Genomic DNA, 18,812 nt, shown 5'->3' with positions numbered 1-18,812 from the left:
TCTAAGGTTTAAAGGTCTTCACCTCACTAACGAACTCCTGGATCGCACGAATAAGATATCCCTGATATCTTCTAAGGTTTAAAGGTCTTCACCTTTCTAACGCCGCCTGGAGCGAACGATGATTCGAACATAATTCGAGGCAGGCGGACCAGACCAGCTGATAATTCGTTTGTTGTTGGCTATATACCGAATCCTTAAGATACGTGGCAGACGTGTCACACATATGGTTTATAACATTTTCATGTTATCTAAGGTTTATAACATTTTCATGTTATCTCAATTTTTGGCATTTACATGCCTATACGTTTGGGATTTTCCCCATTATTATCTCAAGCTTAGACATTTTCATGTCTCCCAAGTAAAGGCCTAGTCGCCAGTGAAAAGGCCTTATCGCAAGTACAAAGGCTTTGTCGCCAGTAAATGGGCTTTATCGCCAGGATTATCTAACTTTGTTTTGACAGATCAAAGACCAAAAAATCGCTAAATGTAGAGATATTGCAAAGTTGTTTTTAACTTAACAAAATTCCAGAAAGCATAATACCTAAAAAGATCAACAGTTGGGGACATCATATGTAAACTAACTAGATTTATAAATGATCTCCATAAAGGTATTCTTTACACTTAGTTTTTTCATACAATTTATATTTCAAGATATGATCTTTTGGTTAGATTGTGATAGCTCACACAAGGCATAAGGATATCTTATCCTTAAGATATTTTATTTCAATAAGTCTTTTGATTATATTTTCTAAAAATATATAATCTTTAAAATATTTTATGTTCAAGATATATGATCCTCAGGAAATTTTAATGAAAAGTCTTAAAGATATATTTTCTGGAACTATAATCCTCAAAATATTCAAGAAGCATGTTTTTAGGATACATTATCCTCGAAGTAACTTATTTCAGAAAATTAAAGACATGTAATATTCCAAATAAAACTTACAAGTTACTGAACACAATGCTTAAAGCCAAAAGATTATATTATTACTAATCATAAGTGCAGGAAATTAAAAAGGCAACACTCGGGTTTTGTCTTGAAAAGCCAAGATCCCTCCACCCAAATATTGCCAGATGTCCAAAAGTCAAGATAACATGGGCTTCATCTTGGAAAGTCAAGATCCCTCCACCCATGTATCCTAAAATCCTAACCATAATATTGTTTCAAGACAGAAAAGTAAATTGTTCAACAACCATTACAACCCAACATCAGACCAACAAACACAAACACATAAAAAATTGGGCTCAAGCCTTTTCTTTACCGCTATCATCGCCTAATTGCACCTCACCACCGACCGCCTTCACTGCGTCCTTTATTGCCACCTCCACAGCCTCCTCCGTAGCCTTCTCCACTACGCTCGGACCAGCATCCTCCACGCTTTCACCATTAAGCTCAGCCAAAACTTTCTCCCAAGCAACCACATCCCAGAAAGAAGTATCAACATCGGCATCTTTGGCCTCTTTAGCTATCTTGAGTCGTGACTGGAAGATGGAGATAGCAGCATACCTCTTTGCCCCCTCGGTGACCTCTTGGATCTGAACAAGACTATCCGCTTCCTGGTGGACGAGCTCCTTCTTGGCCATCGAAAGTTCATGCTTCAAGTCCTCGATCTCATTTGTCTTCTTCTCAAGAAGGCCGGTTTTGGCATTCACGATCTTCAGCATCTCGGCTATGCGGGCGTTGGCATCAAGAAGTTCATAATACAGATCATTAAACCTGGAGGATAACTGTTCCAGTCCCTGTACAAAATAAACTTTCCTCGACATATGTTATCTTTAAAATACGAGGATACTATCGGAAGGCATACCTTGTTAAGCTCTAGGTTGCAGGTCGGAAAAGAGTCAGATACTTCCTGGGTCTTCCTCTTTTTGGAGCCCTTGGCACGGCTGCTCTCGGGTTTTGGTAAGGGGCAGGAGCGGCTTCTTTTTTCTTGGTTCTGCGAGTAGAGACCATGCTGTCAATGTCGTCCAGAGCAAAGACTGAAGCGAATTTACCTACGAATACATAGGTCAGTATCCTTAATAGTTAAATTTTCCTACTAACATATCCATATTAGACATAACAGAGCCTGCGGATGGCGATGGTTCCTGAGGTTTGACTGAAAACTAAACGTCCGTTCCTCCTCGTCGATAAGAAAGAAAGAACCAAGCTTGGCCTCAGTCTGCTTGGTGGGAGGGGAAATCTCAAAAAAACTTCAAAGCTGTAGAAAACAAAGTTAAACATATCAGATGCAAACAGGTTAACACACAATTCCAAAATAAGGTATCCTACTTTTGGAAACCCAGTGATAAGGAATAATATCAGGCTATGGGAGAGAATCTCTCCTAACAAAAAAGAACTGTCTCTTCCACTGGTCATTGTTCTGGGTGTTTCTCAAAATAAGAGGGGTTCGGCCGGATTTGGTTTTAAGAAGGTATCTTGAAGATCCATGACTGCGAAGATCATACACGGATCAAGCTCAAAAAGGGTAAAATCAAGAGCATGGTCGGCGATTAATCTCTCCAAAACGAACAAGGTCCTCCAAACCATGGGCATGGTCTGGGCATAACTAAGACCAGTTCTGGAAAAGAACTCGGTGGTAAAGGCAGGAAATGGGTAAGAAAATCCGATTTTAAACGGCAAAAATGGAAAACAAATCCAGGTTTTTGAAACAAGGTTAGAAGAAAGGGCGGCATCAAAGGGTCTAAAAATAGTTCCCAGAGGAAAACAACCCCGAGACTGCAGATTAGTAATGTCGCTATTTCCAAAAATACATATCTCACTCGCAGGACTAGCAATGAGACACTAGAGTTATGAAGTTTAGGACTCATGATTCGAGAAGATGAAGATCAAGAGAAATAAGAAAAGATTGAATTACCTATGAAGACGGTTGAATGAGTTGGGAATATTTATCTTGGATAAATATAGATGTTCAAGGGTCACGGACGATTGACACGTGCAGCAATAATCACCGCACATGCAGGAATTCAAAATTCAAAATTTGAAAATTTCATAGCTGTAACCCATATCTAGAGCTGTTAAATTTGGGGACAATTGTTAGGGCTCAGATTTTCGGTATTCTCAGCAAACGTTATATTCAGAACAACTCCAGGATGCGGTATCCTCCAAGGTAACAGGTATCCTAAATATGTTATTTAACTAACACATTGTCCGCTACTTTCCTTGTTTACCAGGTCAAAGACCGTTGCTGTGATCTACCGAAGACTCGCAATTTCAGTTAATAGATCCTGGCAGGAAAGAAAACATGATGATTAAGGGGATTAACGACTAATTAGATTTAGTTCAAAAGTTTCCTAAATTATAGGTCATATTGTTAGCTTTATTTTTGTTATAAATAGAGCCGAACTCGGATCACAACACACACACTTTTTAGCACTCGAGACTTACTAGTACTCGCTCTCACTGTAATCACGATCCGATTAAGCTCCACCACTTGTAACCACTTTATTATTAATAAATCGGTGGTGATAGTTTTCACCACCTAGGGTTTTTTTCTTGTTATCCTAAGGACAGGTTTTTTCCTCGCAACAAATCTCTGTGTTCAAGCCATATTTACAAGCACCTAGTCCCATTTTACTACTTTGGTTGTAAAATCACACTTGTTAATTTTTGACCAAAACAATTATTACCTCCTATGTTTTCACCATGATGTCTGTTTTGGTCAAAAATTAACAACAATGATTTCGTAACCAAATTAGTAATCGGGACTTGGTGCTTGTATGAAATGAACGTAAAAGTGCTCGAACACGAGGATTTGTTGCAAGGAAAAAACCCTTAATCCTTAGGATAACAAGCAAAAAACCCCGGGAAATAAAAATTATGACCACCGGTTTATTAATAATAAAGGTGATTACAATTGTGGAGCTCAAACTTGATCGTGATTACAGAGAATGCGAGTACTAGTAAGTTCTCGAGTGCTAGAGTGTGTGTTTGATCATTTGTTTAGAGCTGTATTCATAATAAACAAAGTCTAACAACTAATGCCTATAATTTAGGAAACTATTAGACTAAATCTAATTAGCCATTAATCTCTCAATCAACACGTTTCCTTTTATGCCACGATCTATCAACTGAAAGTGCGAGTCTTCGGGTGATCAAGCAACGGTCATTGACCCGGTATACATGAAAAGTTGCAAATTTCGTGTTAGTTATATAATGTAATTAGGATACCGGTTACCTTAGAGGATACCGCATCCTGGATTCGTTCTGAATATAATCTTTGCTAAGGATACTGAAAATCCGTGCCCTAACTGTTAGAACGTTAGGGCACGGATTTTCAGTATTCTCAGCAAAGATTATATTCAGAACGAATCCAGGATGCGGTATCCTCTAAGGTAACCGGTATCCTAATTACATTATAATCAAAGACGGTTGCTTGATCACCTGAGAACTCGCACTTGCTGTTATTAGAACGTAGCCAATAAGGAAATGTGCTGATTAACAGATTTAACGGCTAATTGGAATCATTCCAATGTTTCCTAAATTATATGCCATATTGTTAGCTTTTTATTTTTGTATAAATAGAGCTCAAAGCCGGATCATAACACACACTCTAGACACAAGAGACTTAATAGTACTCGCATTCTCTGTAATCACGATCAAGTTTGAGCTCCACCATTGTAATCACCTTTGTTATTAATAAACCGGTGGTGATAGTTTTCACTGCCCGGGGTTTTTTGCTTGTTATCCTAAGGATAACAAGTTTTTTCCTCGCAACAAATCCTTGTGTTCAAGCACTTTTACTTTCATTTTATACAAGCACCTAGTCCCGATTACTAATTTGGTTACGAAATTACCATTATCAATTTTTGACCAAAACAATTTGGCGCCCACCGTGGGGCAAACGGTGCTTTAATCCATTAAATCCGTTTATTTCATTCACTTTCATTCTCTTGACAATGGCCTCACAACCAAAAACCAGTTCAGTCTTTGCTTCGGTAGTCACTACAGCTACAAGTGTCAACCCAGGACCTCCACCACTACCGAAGAAAAATACTCAGCCCAGAGGAGAAATTCCACCATTCGCGGGGTCCTCCACACGGATAGACCCGGTTATTTCTAACAATGATATTTTTGCTTTGATGAAACAGGTGAACTCAAGGCTATTCAAGGAGTTTGAAGGAATCAAGAAGAAACCAAGGCATGAGGCCACCCGAATCATGCCCAGGGTCCTTGATTTTGATTCTCCAGGATCTTCTATCCTTTAGAATGCCGGATCCTTGGGGACACAATCAGCAAGGATTCCACCACAGCAGCAGTCAGGATACTGGGGAGCTTTTCCTTCGGTATCCACGGAGTTACCCGGACCAACGAGGCCAGGCTCTGTCAGCATGCAACCTCGTTAACCATGCCAGCCGGCATATTTTCATCAGAATCCCCTATGATGTCCTCAGAAGTGCATGTTGGAGATGACATCCCTATGCAGGCACCACCTTATCCTGAGGATACTATCAATGGAGGAATTAACCATTCTTTCTCAGGATACCAAAGACCTTACCAGAATCTTGGTAACAGTTTACTTTATCCTAATTTATACACTAACCGTGGATCTGTGCAGGATAAGGGGATATCTCCTAATATAGCCAGGGAGTTACAAAAAATGAAGGACATGATCTCCAGTATCCCGGGGATAATCCGTCCCATAGCTGAAATCCCGGCGGGCAGTCACAAACTTTCCAGGTTCACTTGGCCCATATGCGACGTGGAGATCCCTAGGAAATTCCAGACGCCCAACATGAAACTTTATGATGGCACTACAGATCCTGAGGAGCATGTGGCTCAATACAGGGAAAGGATGGAGGTCAACCCTATCCCTGCAGAAATCAAAGAAGCCTGTCTATGTAAAGGGTTTGGTTCAACACTAACAGGGTCGGCCCTCAAATGGTTATTAAGTATTCCTTCCAATACTATCACTTCCTTTGCTCATTTAATTAACTTGTTTAATAATCAATTTTCTTGTAGTAGATCTTTTGAGAAAATGACAGGTGATTTATATAGAATTGTTCAGCATAACAATGAATCCCTAAGGGATTACATAATCAAATTTTGCAGGGAATCTTTGGAAATCCCCGACCTTGACATGGCAGCTGCTATTGAAGCCTTCAAGATGAGACTTAGGAAGGATTCTCCTTTGTACGACGACCTCGTCATGACTCCATGCAGGAATCTTGACGAAGTCAGAAACAGGGCACTAAGATACATTCGGCTGGAGGATGACAAGAAGGCTCATGGAAACTTGGTTATCCCGAAATACGAATCTACCAACAGGAAGTCCGACTCTCCACAAAAGTTCTTCAAACCGAAGCCTTATTCCAAGCAGGATAATCCCAAGATCAATGTTGTGGAAGAAGACGAAGATGACGAAGAATATCCTAAAATTTCTGAATACTGCTTTAACTTAGATATTGGTGGTATAATTTGTGCCATGCAGATGGCCTAAGAAGAATGAGAAGCTTGGATTAAACAAAGACAAGTCAAAATGGTGTGCATTCCATGAAGACTTTGGCCATCGCACTGATGATTGTATAGCACTTCGGAAGGAAATAGGATACCTTCGCAGCAAAGGACACCTGAAAGAACTATTTGGAAAAAACAAGAACAAAAGCCAGGATCCTGTCAAGATACCTGAAAGAGCACCTTCTCCACCACCCGGAGCTAAGGTGGTATCCTTCATCTTGGGAGGATCTGACATATGCGGAACCTCGTATTCAGCGGCTAAGATACGTTCCAGAGAAACAAAAATGGACAACGGAGAAAAACCTCTCCGTACTTCCACATTGACGACTCAAAGAATCATATCCTTTGATGAGGAAGATAGATGTGACCTTATGGATCCCAACCATGACGGTTTGGTAATTACTTTATGTATTGCTAACTATTTTGTGCGCAGGATACTCGTCGATAGGGGAAGCTCTGTGAACATTATCCAGATGGAGGCCTTGAAGAAAATGGATATCCCAGAAACAGAGATTATCCCGAAATCCTCAGTTCTTGTCGGATTCAATGGCAAAACCAAAAACACCTTGGGAGAAATCAAACTTCCAATAAATATTGAGGGAACTAACTCCCTACAAAAGTTTTACGTTATTGACTCTTTATCTTGTTGTAATGTGATTTTAGGCAGGCCCTGGATCCACAGCATCAAGGCAGTACCCTCAACCTACCATCAGTGTGTGAAACTCCCAAGTCCCTGGGAGTCATCAAAATTGAAAGTGATCAGCAAGATGCCATGGAATGTTATGCTTCATCAATGAAGTGGACTACAAAGCCTACTCATGCATAGCAATTACAGCAACAACCTAGGGAAGGTCCTGCAAGCAAGAGAGCAGGATGTAAAGGAAGTATCTTTGGATCCTCAGGATACTGAAGTCAAAGTATTTTTGGGAACAAGTATTCCTGAGTATATTGAGATGAAATTAATATCCTTTCTAAAGAAAATAGCTCCTACCTTCGCCTGGAAACATAAAGATATGACAGGTATATCTAAATCTATTATCACTCATAAACTTGGTATTGACAAATCTTTCAGGCCAGTACATCAAAAGCGACGGAAGTTTGCTCCTGAGAGAAACGCTATCATACAAGAAGAGGTGCAGAAGCTGCTCAAAACCAAGATGATAAGAGAAGTCCAATATCCTAAATGGTTGGCCAATCTAGTTGTTGTCCAGAAGAAAAATAGAAAATGGAGAGTGTGTGTGGACTTCACAGACCTGAATAAGGCCTGTCCAAAAGACCCATTCCCACTCCCGCACATTGACTCAATGGTGGATGCAACTGCTGGCCACGAGCTGCTAACATTCATGGACGCATCCTCAGGATTTCAGCAAATTCAAATGGAACCATCAGATCAAGAAGACACAGCCTTCATGACTCCCACACGTATATACTGTTATACTACAATGCCTTTTGGACTTAAAAATGTAGGTGCAACATACCAGAGGCTAGTCAACATGATGTTTAAAGACCAACTGGGGGACACGATGGAAGTCTACATAGATGACATGGTGGTAAAGTCAAAGAAGGCCGAGGATCACCTGAGAGACTTGGCAACAGCATTTGATATCCTGGATGAATACAACATGAAGTTGAATCCAGCCAAGTGTCACTTTGGGGTCAAAGCAGGAAAATTCCTGTGATACATGGTCACCAAAAGAGGGATAGAAGCAAGCCCATAATAGATCAAGGCTATCCTGGATATCAAATCACCAAGAAATGTCAAAGATGTCCAAAGATTAACCGGAAGAATAGCTGCTCTCAACAGATTCATCTCAAGATCTTCAGAGAAGTGTAAAGACTTCTATGATATCCTGAGGAAAAATCAAAAGTTCGAATAGAGAGAGAAGCAAGAAAGGGCATTGGTATCCCTGAAGGAATACTTATCCTCAGCACCACTCCTAATGAAGCCAATTGATGGTGAGCCATTATCCCTGTACGTAGCCGTTTCCGAGAGTGCAATCAGTGCTGTCTTGGTCAAGGATCATGAAGGTCAACAACATCCAATATACTATGTAAGTAAAAGCCTACTAGATGTTGAATCCAGGTATTCTTATCTTGAAAAGTTAATTTTAGCACTTATAATGGCTTCTACTAAACTAAGACATTATTTTGAAACTCATGCTATACATGTAAAGACTAATTATTGTAGGTTCCCTGGATGGATCGCACGAGATATCTCGATCTACTCAGGTGCGGAATCCCTGCGTAGATCGTTACGAGTATAGAACACGAATCACACGAACACACGAATAAACGAACACACGTTATGTATTATAACTCAAACACGTGATGTAATATCACTGTTACAGACTCTCGTCCTCACGTTACAATGAACTCGATGAACAACGAACACACGAACTCTCTGGTTCAACAACATAAACAAACCGTAACCTAGTAATATAAATACACGACAACTTCGCCTGGCATGTTTAGGCGAAGTTGTCCATAACTTCGCTTGACTAACAAGTTCGCCTAGGCGAACTTGTTAACAACTTCGCTTAAGACATATATAAAACATAATTAACATTACAGACTCGATTACAGACACTAGACTATGAACTACTGACATTATGCACCAACAGACTCCCCCTTGGCAGTAGCTTCATGTCTTGATCTTCAAGCACGTGTCTTGTAACCTTCAATCTCTTTGTCTTCATGCATGTACTCCTTCTCTCACACATACCGTGACTACTCGCTGATATTTCCTCGCTTCGTCTTTCCAAGCAGGAATATAAAATATCTTCTTTTCATTTAACACCTGCAGATCAGCTTTCGATAAATTAACAAGATGCATCGGATCATACACTCTTAGCACTTCTTGTTCGTCTTCGTCTTCCATCACGGCTTCGGCAGTCTGGCAATCAACATACCACCATTTAAGGTTCTTCAACACATCCTTGGGCATTGTCTTCATCGGCACATCTTTAAGACACCGAATCGGTTTGTATGTAGGTTCCCTGGACGGATCACACGAGATATCCCGATATACACAGGTGCGGAATCCCTGTGTAGATCTTTACGGACGTAGAACACAAGCTCACAAACACACGAACACGATACGAACAAACTCACGTTATATTAATAACTCAAACCGTGATACTTACAGACTCTCGACCTCACGTCACTTGACTCACTGAATTACACGTAAATTAACCAACTAATTAACTGTTAACCGTAACCTATATAAATACACGACAACTTCGCCTCAGGCGAAGTTGTCCATAACTTCGCTCGTTCAACAAGTTCGCCTAGGCGAACTTGTCAACAACTTCGCTTGGTTAACAAGTTCGCCTAAGCGAACTTGTCAACAACTTCGCTTTAAACAAACAAATACATAAACAATATTACAGACTCGATTACAGACATTAGACATATGAACTACTGACATATATGCACCAACAGACTCCCCCTTGGCAGTAGCTTCATATCTTGATCTTTCAGCATCTGTCTCGTAATCCTGTATCTTCACGCGTGCACTCCTTCTCTAACACATACCGTGACTACTCGCTGATATTTCCTTGCTTCATCCTTCCAAGCAGGAATATAGAATATCTTCTTTTCATTCAACACTTGCAGATCAGCTTTCGATAAGTTAACAAGATGCATCGGATCATACACCCTCAGCACTTCTTGTTCGTCTTCGTCTTCCATCACGGCTTCAGCAGTCTGGCAATCAACGTACCACCATTTTAGATTCTTCAACACATCTTGAGGCATAGTCTTCATTGGAACCTCCTTGATGCATCGGATCGGTTTGTACTTCATCACCATCCATGGCTTGCCATCTGCTCTCATTCCCCTTTCTGTATCCTCCACGAGCTTTCCCTTCTGTGGCTTTAATAATTCAAACTTCTTCTCTTTTATGCTTTCTTTCCACACGATCTTCCCAATCACTCTTGCCATGTTGTCGTCACTTCTATTTATCAGGCCCAACCTGGCCAAATCCTTCACCTCACATTCCGGCAACGTATTAAGAGATCTCAACATTCTTTTGAAGTATTGAATACCATCATAACGCTTCACCACAAACAACTTCATCTGTTCATCATATATCCAACAGATAATTCCCTTCTTCGACTCAGCATAGCCTTTGATGTTATAACTCTTCTTGAACATGGCTAGGCTTCTTGGTCTTAATAAACCAATGAGCACAGCCTTCCTTCCACCTAGGCTGCTCCTCCCACTCAGTCTCATCCATCTCAGCACCCATGTCGGCTTTCTCAACATCAGGGATCTCGTGTTCAACGTCTTCTTCTACTATCTCCCCTTCTTCTATCCCATCTTCAATCACAATCCGCTCACCGATCTTCTCAATCATATCACTCGGCAGCACATCTTCATCAAACAACACATCGTCGCTGAACATATCATCGTCAAGCTCCTTCAACGCATCAATCACGACATCCTCAACTAACACCACATCATCACCACCAGCCGCGTCGGTAGACTCCCCCTCAGCTGTGGAAGTACCAAGAGCTTGAGAAGTTCTTGGCAGCTCACCACCTGCATCTTTCGATGCATTGGGATCATCGTCTCGGTCATTTCTTTTCTTCGTCCTGAGCTTGTCGCCCTTACAGCTCATTCCCCCCTGAGATGCCAAGAACTCCTTCAAGGCATCTATAATTTTCCCATGCTCAACCAGGAGGGATGACTGTAGTTGATTTGCTTCCACTAGGCGTTGAATAGTCTTCGATTGCTCTGCCACGATCCGCTCTAGTGAAGCTATTCTCTCTGAGTCTGACATAGGCGAAGGCGAGACATCAGAAGCAGGCGTAACCGCAGGTGGTACCATACCTGATAACCCTGCAGCAGTGACGACCGTTGACTCTACAAATCGTGCAGCTACCACCGACTGAGTAAGCGTTGGAGGTGGTAGAGACACAATCTCCGGAGTCGACGTCTGGATAGCAGTGATGGATGGAATGCCAGCAGATGATGTAGCCACCACGGGAACATCCGCAGCGCTTGTACTTGTAACCTGTACAGAAGAAGGAACAATAGACATACCAGACAGTGCGGCCGAAGCAAAACGTACGATCCTTGAAGTCTATCCAGCTCCCATGCCAGCACCTGTCCTTTCCCGTCTTGATCTTCTTATCAGCTTATGTATATCTTCTTCCTCCTCTGACTTATCATCATCCTCCGTTCTCTTTCTCTTCCCTATCGTTCTCTCTCGAGACACCATCAACCGTCTCCCCTCATTCATAATCTCATCCAAATCTGAGTCAGCAATCGACGTTGCTGCTCTAGTAACACTCACACCCGTACCTTGTGCCACCGAGACCTGCACCTCTTCAACTTGATCCATATCAAAATCGCCTTGACCTCCAAAGACAGCGTCAAGATCTATATCCTCTGCAGCCGACACAACAGGCACAGCAGGAGCAGGAACAGCTTGAGTTGCTCTTGTTTGTCGCGGTTGAGGATCTCTGAACTCATCCCCACCAGCAGGAACATACTCTGGGTTGATTAAAAACCCAAACAGTGGAGTATTCCTCGGACGACGTTCAGGGTTGCTCCTCGCACTTGAAGTGCGGCATTGAGCAAAGATACGTTTGCTCACAGATTCCACGTATCTTATCGGGCGTCTCTGAGGTAGATTCGGAGCCACATGGTTCAATATCACCTGGATAAAACGTGGATACATAATGAACCGCTCCCGAGACATCGCCCTTCTTTGCCTGTCAATCTCGTAAAAGACCATCTGGCTGAAACTGAAGCGTTTATTGTAAGTCAGTGCAGTCATTGCAGACTGCATGGTCGCACCCATACCATCAGTGCCCGCCTTCCTCCCAGACATGCAAACTATCATAACGTGCATGAGGAAGCGCCACTGACCAAGCAGAAAACCCTTCCGCCTCTGTGAATCGCCTAATGGACCAGAATAGCCCATTCGGAGAAACGCTCCATCACGAAACGGAGCTACGAACTCAGTTGGGTCCTCCCTCGTCTCTTCTCCAAACCTTAACGCCACCCGGATCTGTTCAGAATTGAACTGAACCTCTTGATTGTTCACCGTCGCTCGCATGACCGGGGGCTCAACACGACAATCATATTCGACCGTCTGCAAAAAGTCTTCGATATTTGGTAGAGATATCGGCAGAGTGTTTGTGATGGCATGAAAAATCCTCGAGCGTAGGAGGAAAGTTATGATCTCGCGGTAATCGTCCACACCGCTCGCCTCCGGGTCAAGGGTGATGTACATATTGTGACCCGGGAAAAATTGACGTTGGTTATCACCATCGTCTCCTCCTGCACCACCAGCACCAGCTATCGCAGCCATATCTGCAACAAACTAAACAAGTTAGATAAACGTTAATGGATAACACAAGTTCGCTGGTTACCATGAGCGAAGTTGTGATAAACTCTGTATAGGCGAAGTTAAAGTTGAGGCGAAGTTGGGAACAACTTCGCTTCAGCTTTAAGTTCGTCTAATTAATATTAAGTAAAAATGATCCAGGCGAAGTTAATGTTAACTTCGCCTCATCACAACATCGCCTCAGGCGAATTTAAGTTTCAGGCAAAGTTACGGATAACTTCGCCTCAGGCGAACTTAAACTTCAGGCGAAGTTACGGATAACTTCGCCTCAGGCGAACTTAAGCTTCAGGCGAAGTTACGGATAACTTCGCCTAAACCCTAACTTCGCCTGAATCTGAATCGGCGACAGTGAGGATTATGGAACAACGTGCAGTTGATGTTTTCGTGATTAAGGAATCCGGAAAACATGAATGAACATGGAATATATGATAAATCGACATCTCGAACCTTGAACGTAATGAAATCTGGGAAAAATAACTCGGAATCGAAATAAAACAACAAGTTCGCCGGAGAATCGGTAAGTTCGCCGGATAAGTTCGCTGGATATTTGAAAAGTGATGAACAGTTTACCTGTTGAACATCCTTATATAGGGTCTGGGTTATACAGGCGAAGTTACGGATAACTTCGCCTAGGCGAAGTTATTCACAACTTCGCCTGTTTAACAACATCGCCTATATTTACAAAATCTAACCTTATAATTTGAACATTTTTCAATTAACTCTTTAAAACTTCCCTTTAAGAAATAAATGACGTGATCAATTCTAAGTAACCAGTTAAAAAATCATAAAACTATCTAAGTACAAAAACTTAAAAAAAATTTAAAGTATAAGGGATCAAATTTCAATCTCGATAGGGACTGCTACGTTTTAGAAAAGATCCGAACAGGAATCATACTAAGTATGTGACTGTCACATAGATCCGTGTTTAGCTGTATTATGACATATAGAGACAGGTTGTAAGCAGGTATAACTTAAAGTGGTTTTCATCGTTTCTGTGATACGAGTTAGTTTCGATTAAGTCTCAAAATTTAAGTGGGCAACAACTCAGAAATATTGATGCCTCCTATCTATCCTCAAAGCGTATTTGGCTTTCCCCAAGTCACCCCGAATTGACCTTGACCCATAGTGTCTGATTAAACTTGTAAGTACTCTTCTTCTGGTTCCCGTTCTTCTTCTTACTCTAAGATTGAGAAGTCTTGATATTTTGTCATCTCTAAAATGTTTCAATAACTCCAAATATATATATATATATATATATATATATATATATTTTTAATAAACATAGACTTCAAAGTAGAAATTAACTGCAAGTCCCGAATCTGGATCACTGAAGTATCTTGAGACGCTATCTTCACGGGAATCAGAACACACATGGGCTCGTGTATGACTGGGTAATCGCTTTTCTGCCTATCATTCGGAAAGATATATATGAAGATATGCAAAACTCTTAAGGAGTTTCCACGTAAAATCAAGTAGATTTAGTTTGTATCACGTCTACTTTTACGCACCATAAAAAGTTACCATGACATACAATGACTGTCCTAAAGCCTTTTAAGCCTAATAACTTCACTAGTTAAGCACACAGAATCAGTGTATCTATCATTTTCCAAGGTTGGATCAATTTTCTGTTAAACATAGCTAACGAACTTCTTACGAAGTAACAGACTTGAAAAATAATTTCATTTCCCTTAAAAAAAAATTTTAACATTAATCACCCCGACCAAAACAAAGTCTTCAGGTAAACGGCTATCCCGAAGATCCAATGGATCAGCTGGACCGACCACATACTAGTATGTGTCCTTCTAACTAAGTATGATCGACTAATTTTAAGCAAAAGAATGAAAAACTCATCATAAACCGCCCCGGTCACTATCAGTAATCTGGTTAATGGCTATCCTCAAAATCTACAAGTAGAAAATGAGGACCAAAACATATCCGAAGACATGTCCTTCAAACTAATGTAACCGACATATTTTTAAGCGATTAGTGACGTTTTTTTTTTTTTTTTTTTTTTTTTAAATATCACAAGAAAAGCATGGTTACTCGGGATTGATCATCCCATTCAGTTCAATAAGGTTTTGAAATCTGGATTTGTCAAACGCTTTAGTATATAAATCAGCGAAATTATCAAGCGTATCCACCTTTTCAAGAATTATCAGTTTCTTCTCAGCACAATCCCGTATGAAATGATGACGTATGTCAATGTGTTTAGTTTTACTATGTTTCACGGGATTGTTAGTTACTGAGATAGCAGCTGTGTTATCAATGCAAATAGGAGTAGGTAAGAAATTCAGACCATAGTCGCGCAACTGTTGTTGTATCCAAAGAACCTGAGAGCAGCAGTTGGATGCTGCCATGTATTCTGCCTCACAGGTTGAGATTGCGACTGAAGTCTGCTTCTTGCATTGCCACGACACCAATCTTCCACCAAGAAACTGACATCCTCCAGTTGTTGACTTCCGACTCTGATTGCACCCTCCATAATCAGAATCTGTGTAAGCGACCAGCTCCAAGTCTCCTCCTCTCGGGTACCACAACCCCAGCTTCGGCTTGCCCTTGAGATACCGCAGTATCCTCTTTGCACCTTTCAAATGAGATTCTTTTGGATTTGCCTGAAAACGTGCACAAAGACAAACAGCAAACATTATATCAGGCCTAGATGCAGTTAAGTACATTAAAAAACCTATTATTGACCGATATTGAGTTGGGTCCACATCTGCATCACCGTCTACTTCAGCACCCAATTTGTGATTGACGCATATTGGAGTATCATATGGAGAACTGTCCTCCATCTTGAAGCGCTTGAGCACGTCATGAACATACTTCGTCTGATGAATGAACATCCCGTCCTTCTTCTGATCAACCTGCAATCCTAGAAAGAAAGTTAGTTCACCCATAGCACTCATTTCAAACCTTTTCTTCATGACGGCTTCAAACTCCTGACACATGGAGACTTTTGACGCAGCAAATATAATGTCATCCACGTAGACTTGTACCAGCAGGAAGTCGCTTCCATCTCTTTTGAAGAACAACGTGCTATCAATTTTCCCTCTTTCAAAACCATTCTCGAGCAAGTAATCCGATAAAGTTGCATAACAGGCACGAGGTGCCTGATGTAATCCATACAACGCCTTGCTCAACCTGTACACGTGATCTGGAAAGTCTGGGTCAGGAAAACCCGGAGGTTGCTCAACATACACAACCTCATCAACTTTCCCATTCAAAAACGCACTCTTCACATCTAGCTGAAACACCTTCATCTTTTCATAAGCAGCAAACGCTAAAAACAATCTTATGGCTTCCAACCTTGCGACAGGAGCGAACACTTCGTTATAATCAATCCCCTCTTGTTGATTAAAACCTTTAACGACTAGCCTCGCCTTGTTTCTTATAATAATCCCCTTATCATCTCTCTTGCACTTAAACACCCATTTTGTGCCTATCGCATGCACATTCTTTGGTTTTTCAACCAAAGTTCAAACTTCCATCTTCTCGAATTGAGCCAACTCTTCTTGCATGGCTTCGACCCACGAGCTGTCCTTTAAAGCCATTTGATAATTCTTCGGTTCAATCTGGCTTATAAAGCAGGTATACAGGCATTCATTGATTATTCATGTCTCCTTAATGCTTGTATAAACACAGGTATGTTCATTCAAGCTACTTCTCGTTTGTACACCTGAGGACACATCACCAATCACATTATCCAAAGGGTGATCTTTATGAATTCTCGTGGTCGGAACAGAACCGACATGCAAATTATCTTCCAAATTAGAAGAGATCTCGTCAATGGTTGTTTTTGGCTGAGAGTGAAAAGGATTGATAAATTCTTCTTCAGTTGAGGCAGCAGGGGTACCGATAGTGTTTGATGACGAAGGTTGACATTTATCAATCAGCTGTCTTTGCAATAGATTTTCTTCCTTATCGAGTATCATCTTCGTCGCAAATCTTTCTTCTTCTTCAGAAATTTCCAAATCCGGAATGTTAAATGACTTAAAAAGCTTAACATAGTCGAAAAGCTCAGCAGGTCCATTGCTTGGTTTTGGCGGTTGGTAACTTGTGATGTCGGTGTTACACACCACCTCCACCTTGCAGGTCGAAGTATTGAAGACACGTCTGTTGGGAGTACCAACAACATAACCGACTAATATTCCTTCATCGGCTACTTCGCCAAATTTAGAATTTGTCTTCAAGATCGAACAAGGGGACCCGAATGGTTCAAGACCACTCAAGTTGGGCTTCCTTCCATGCATAAGCTCGTAACACGTTTTACCAAGTCTCTTAACGGTTAACACTCTATTCAGAACATAGCAGGCTGTAGCAACTGCTTCAGCCCAGAACATCACAGGAAGTTTCGAATCTGCCAGCATAGTTCTGGCTCCTTCAATTAAAGTTCGGTTCTTCCTTTCAGCCACTCCATTTTGTTGCGGAGTATACGGAGCGCTGTATTGATGTTCAATTCCTTTCTGAAGACAGAAAATCTCCATTTCAAAATTCTTGAACTCCGTCCCATTGTCACTTTTGATGAATTTAACTGTTTTACTCATGACGTTCTCAACTTTGGTAATCAAATTCTTCACCATTTGAGCCGTCTCATATTTCGATTTCAGAAAATATACCCACGAATATCGCGAGTAGTCATCAGTGATCACAAAGCAGTAAGAAGTACCTCCTAGACTTTTTACATTCACGGGACCGAAGAGATCCATGTGAAGCAGTTCTAGAGTACTGGCAATAGAGTTGACCTTCTTGGTGAGATGGGATTTCTTGTGTTGCTTTCCCTTCTTGCATGCAATACATTTGTCTTCAAAGTTAAAACTTTTCAAGGGAACGCCCATCACAAGCCCATTCCTGACAATGTGGTTCATCTTCCGAAGATGAATGTGCCCCATCCTTCTGTGCCATAGTTCGGATTCCGATTCGCTTGCTTTCGTCATTAAACATGATTCTCCCGTGGCCATTTCAGTAAACCTCATATCCATCACATAAGTATTTGTATCACGTGGAGCTTTCATCACTATCCACTCGTCTGGTATCTGAAAACCAGGCTTCAACACGATCGCCTCATTCTTCGTGAAATGAACAGTGTATTCCTTAACACAAATCTGCGACACACTCAGCAGATTGTGCTTCAACTCTTCTACAAAGTTCACATTCTCAAGAGTCATTTTCCCATTGGACACCGTTCCTTTTCCAGTAATTCTTCCTCCACTTTCACCAGCAAAGCTAACTCTCGCTCCTTGAACAGGTTTTAAGTCGTGCAACAAGTATTTGTTACCCGTCATGTGCCGGGAACAGCCGCTATCTACAATCCAAAGACTGTGGGCAGCCCTGTTCAACTGTTCCTGCACAATAAAGCAAAGGATTAGAATCTAGGGACCCAAGACCAATTGGTCTTGGATCTATACATCCCGTACTTCTGCTTTCCAAAGTTAGCATCTGGATAATTTCTGTCAGTCCTATTATGAAATCTCCTTGGAAATTGAGTGTGAGGCCTTCCAAACCTATGTGTATTGAAAGTATTATATCTTGCGGTTTGGTTATTAGCATTGTTAAACTGAGGTTTGTTTCTGTGAAAACCTGAATTAATTACTTTTCGGAACTTTGAAGGGTTTTCATTTTTAGCAGTATTAAAATTACCGTTAGGCTTATGCTCAGTTTTAATAGGCCTCACACCTCTGAATTTCGGCGTCAGAGGGCAATCTGCAACAAGATGTCCTAACTTATTACACCTAAAACAACACCTATGATCCATTTTCTTTTCAAAGGTTGTTTTGGATGTAGAGGCTGTGTTACCGGCCGTTCGTCTCACATAAGGTGGGACGTACGGGTTGAGTGGAGTACTCTTTTTATAAGTTTTATCTTTTTCTCCACCAGTGGGTAACACTACCTTCTCTTTTGTCTTACCCGATTCAGACAACTTATCCGAATCTGATGAGACTGGACTCGTAACAGAAATTTTCTCACTTGAAACAGGCGAACTCGTTTCGCCACTACTAA

This window comes from Bidens hawaiensis, unplaced genomic scaffold (genome assembly GCF_021521415.1).
Source record: "Bidens hawaiensis isolate Kalapana, Puna unplaced genomic scaffold, B.hawaiensis_p1.1 tig00004733_1, whole genome shotgun sequence".
Classification (NCBI taxonomy): domain Eukaryota; kingdom Viridiplantae; phylum Streptophyta; class Magnoliopsida; order Asterales; family Asteraceae; genus Bidens; species Bidens hawaiensis.
The sequence above is the reverse complement of the archived record's forward strand: the minus strand, read 5'-3'. Positions refer to the sequence as shown.